The 4,960-nt window shown below is 33.1% G+C and overlaps 1 pseudogene; it reads right to left on the reverse strand.

Annotated features, from left to right (window-relative positions):
- Nucleotides 1-2,795: 2,795 nt before the first annotated feature.
- On the reverse strand, nucleotides 2,796-3,724 carry LOC123236458 (annotated as a pseudogene).
- Between the last annotated feature and the right edge of the window lie 1,236 nt (nucleotides 3,725-4,960).

The raw sequence follows: 4,960 nt of genomic DNA on the forward strand, positions 1-4,960 counted from the left end.
TATTTTGCAATATATTTTTTTTCTTTCTTTTTTCTTTTGCTTACAATATTTTTCCTTGATTTGGAAACTTTATTTTGACTATAATGTTCCTTTGTGTTTTACTTCTGGGACTTCTTAGAAGAGGTGACATATTTATTACTTTTATTTCTACTTTGTCTTCTGGTTCTCAGGATTCTGGATGGTTTAAAGACTTTTTGAAATGTGAAGTATAGGTTCTTCTATTTATTTATTTATTGGTTAATTCATTCATTCATTCATTTATTTGTTTGTTTGTTTAGGATCCTAATGTTCAAATATTCTAATGATATAGATTTTCCTCCTCAATCTCATTTCTAGTTTGGTTGTTTTTTTGCTCTAAGATGCCTTCTATTTTCTTCAATTTTTTCAGCATTCTTGCTTAATTATTTAATATTTCTTATTGTCTCATTGATATATTAACTCATTATATTCTGTTACAATTTTCAAGGAGCTTTTTTTAAACTCTTGCCTTCCACTTTAGAATTAATACTATGTATTGGTTCCAAGGCAGAAGAGTGGTAAGAGCTAGACGATGAGGGTTAAGTCACTTGCCCAGGTTCACACAGCCAGGACATGTCTGAGGCCAGATGTGAACCTAAGATGTCCCATCTCTAGGCCTAGCCCTCAATCCACTGAGCTACCCAGATGCCCTTAAGGAGCTTAAGGAGCCTTACCTGTTCATCCTCTTTGGTCTTGGATTCATTTTTTCAACTTGAGACTAGCAATTCAATCTTTACACTTAATAAAGTTGCAATATATATTTAAAATACCTCAAAAAGAAGAAAGATCAGAGCCAAAAGCAGTAGTTTTTAACCTGGTAGAGAACCTTGTTATTTTAAATATATCAAATACATAATTTAATTGAAAATTATTAAATGATCTTATTACTTTAAATATTGTATAACTATAGTCAATGTGATTTTTTTCTTCATTATGTTATACATTTTATTTTGTGAACTTTACTAGATTGTTCTGAGAGGAGGTTCATAAATTCTATATTTCAAAGCCAGATTTAGGTGTTTTGGACCCATTGAGCATGAGAACACTCAAAATCCTAAAGCTAAAGGCAGGGTTACAGGTAACTTTTGAACTAATATTTGATTCCAAGAAGAATTGAAGATATTATGTTTTACTCTACTGTGATAATGAATGCAGTATTTGATTAAGGAATGTTGGCTTAGAATTGAGTCTCCTTTCAGTTTTATGTTGTTGTCTCACCCAGTCATGGCAGTAACCCTGAATTCTCAAAGTTTACCTCAATGGAGCACAAACTCTTTAGAGGTCCTATCAATATTGAAAAGTTTTAACTGTAGCCTTAATGAATCTGTGTATGACATTTAAAGAACTACCCAGCTAAATTTGTCAAATTGTAACACCAGAATGACAGCCAACATATGCTAAGAATTTTTATCTGGCAGTGGAATGTTATAAAACAATTTGAAGGATCTTTGATGATCAATTCATCGCTATGAATGGGTAAAGAACCATAAAAATTAAATAAAAGAAGTTAGAATTATATTGAATTGTGTAAAGGATTATACATATTCTCAGGAAAAACAAGAAAAGCAAAATCGTTTTTGCTCTCAAAGAAGTAATAATCTAATAGGGAGCCATAGCAAGATATAAGTAGAAATGGAAGGCTTAGATAAAGTGGAATGAAAATTTGAGAAGTCTTTAAATGCATACAGTATAGAAAGATGCCTCTAGAACTTTCTCCCTTCCCATTCCCACTACTAATATGACATTTTCCCCATAAAAACTCATGAGTTACAACAGATGTGATCGCCATAAGGGGAAGGAATACAGAGATAAAATTATTTTTTGAAGAATTAAAGAATTGAATTTATACTTTTAAAAGTTTAACCTCTTATGTAACATTAAAGAAAAAAGTCCCATATATTTATAAATTTTGCATATTAAATTTTGGGCTAAAATATGTGTAATTAAAATTATGAGCTATTTGTAAATTTTTCTTATGTGTATAGACATATGTGTGGATATATTTAGAAGAAAACTTAGAACTGGACCTATGATTTCATTGGTATAGGAATCTTTCACTGAGGACCAAGGTCAGGACCAACTCTGAAACTTACTCTTAAAGGATTGCCTATAGTACTAAGAGAATAAGAGACTTGCTATGAGCAACAGAGTCTGTTATGTGTAAGAGCTGGGAATTAAGCCTATGTTTTTTTCAGTTGAAACCAGTCTCTCTCCACAGTGTTGCACTTCCTTTAGGATAGAGTATTAGATAAACTATAGAAAGATAGATAGATAGATAGATAGACAGATAGAAAGAAAGAAAGAAAAAGAGAGAAAGGTATATGATATAACATTTAAAAGTGAGAATTAAAGCTATATTTAACATGAAAGTACATTTATAATTTATTGGTTTTATTGAAATATTTCTATACACAAAATGTCATGTAGGCATATCAGGGCACACATGTGTATATTCGCAGGAACCTACAGTACCATGGTTTCCAACACTAACATTTTTTTCTAATTTAAAAAATTTGGACAGGAAGAATTTTCTGTCATATATGTATAACTCAGGAAACAATATAGAGATTGTAGCAACTTGTTCCAATTTAAACAATATTTAAAAGAAAATCAACAACTTCATAAATCTGAGGCTTGTAGTTTCAAACATAAGATCATAGTAATCATCAAAGGAAATTGCCAATTTAGATGATTAAAATTTTTTTTTTCTTAACTACATGCATAATCAGCCTTATAACATACATCTAACCAAGATGAAGAAGCCTGAAAGTCCCAGCTTAATTTCCAAAGCATAGGAAGAGCTTTCTGAGGGCCATTTTGACCTCCTTGTTCCTTAAAGTATAGACCAGAGGATTCAAAGTTGGGCTAAACATGGTGTACAGAACGCCAGCTAGTTTACTTCTCTCTGGATTATAGCCATAAACAGAACTAATATAGGCATAGAAAACAGCAGTGTAATACATGAACACCACAATGAGATGGGAGGAGCAGGTCGAGAATGCTCTCTTCTTCCCTTCTGATGTCTGGATCTTCAGGATGCTAGAGATAATGAACCCATAGGACACCAAAGTCAGAACAAAATTTATGAAGCCATAGAAGGCATCTGACAAGACAGTCATGACCCTGTTAATGTAGGTAGAAGTACAGGAGAGCAACAACAAAGGAGGGATCTCACAGAAGATATGAGTAATCACATTGGGTCTACAGGACAGTTGTGTCATGAGACCAGTATTTACAGAGGAATTGAAGGCACATATTAGTCACACACTAGCTGCCAACACATTGCAGAGCATCTTGGTCATCCTGGTGCTATAATGCAAGGGGTGGGAGATGGCCACATAACGATCATAAGCCATGACAGTGAAAAGAAGCAATTCTGATGATCCAGACCAAACGAGGAAATAGAGCTGGGTCATGCCGCCCCAGTAGGAGATGGTATTCTCTTCTGAGAGCAGCCCTTCCAGCACTTTGGGCAGAACAGAGGAGGTGCAGATGATGCCCATTGTAGCCAAGTTGAACCAAAAAAGTACATGGGACTGTGGAGGCTTGAGTTCCATGCAATGGCTGTAATGATCAGGACATTGTCTGTGAGAGCCACTACATACAAAGAGAGGAAACAACCAAATAATGGAATGTGGAGACTGGGGTGTTCAGAGAAGCCTTAGAGGATAAACTCTGTCACTTGTGAATGGTTACTAATGGCCATTGATCAAGGAGGATTTTCTGAGCTTCCTGAGCCACACTTTCAAAGCTTAACCAAATGGTGTGAATGTGATGGGGAAGAATATCTAGAAAAAGAGAAGAAATTTAAGTACGTGTGTTTGTTTTAAAACTCAGGTCATTCATTGAAATTATGGGTTAACTTTCATAACAAGAACACAAATAAAATAAAGAATATTACACCTCCCCTAGAAACTCATATTATAATCAGATTCCTTAAAACCAAATCTAGAATTAATTCACATTATGGATTTGTTCTTCCATTGCACTCTATTGTTTTGAGTATTCTTTTTGTCAGGATCTGGCATCTATCCAGTATGAACCAGTTTTTTCTATATATGGTTATATAAGAAATTCCCAAGGATGATTTTTAAATAAAATTTTTCAGATATCTATTTAGTTTCTATTTATGCTATATTTTACCAACATGTAATTTTGCTCTGAGGTTGATGATGCATTTTTGGGCATGGCTGTATCTGTTATAATATATGCAGATTTTGGACAGGGCTCCATCTCTCATCTTATGGTATGAGTTAAAAAGTTAAAATGTAATAAGGCTACAATTAGATAATACAAGGTGAATTTTAAAATCAATTACACAAGTAAGGACTGGACACTCCTGTCTATACAACATTTAACTTGTGGGTATGGGGGGAAGAATAGAGAATTTAATGAATTGATTTACCAATTTGTGGCAAGAGTAGTTTATAAGAACTGAAATCATGAATATTTCCTTAGTATTCATTAATAAAAGTAAAACAGTAAAAGAAATGAAAATTCTATTGAACTCTGAATATCTACTATATTGCATTTATTCCTGAGAAATACATTTTAGTAACAACATCAGCTACTTGAAATTCATCCAGAGAAAAGAGTCCAGGATAATGAGTAGTTAAAAATTTTTAAATGAAGATTGGCTAAATGATCCAGGGTTTTTACCTTGTAAAAGGCCATCAATATCTGTCTTCAAATAGTTGAACAAATGTTCAGAATGTCAAAGCTGTAAAAGAGGGACAAGCCTTTACCCTAGAGAGGAAAACCAAGTTAGAATTTAAAAGGATACAGTTTTCAGATCAATACTCATAACAATTGAAATTTAAAACAAAAAGTATATTCCTCTTCTTGAATTTCTAAAGAAAAGGACCTTTAAAAAACTAGTCTAATATCTGTACTCAGAGCATTATAATGAAAATTTCCCATGAATTCATCACTGGAGATACAA

The sequence above is a fragment of the Gracilinanus agilis genome, chromosome 2 (assembly GCF_016433145.1).
Source record: "Gracilinanus agilis isolate LMUSP501 chromosome 2, AgileGrace, whole genome shotgun sequence".
Taxonomy (NCBI): Eukaryota; Metazoa; Chordata; class Mammalia; order Didelphimorphia; family Didelphidae; genus Gracilinanus; species Gracilinanus agilis.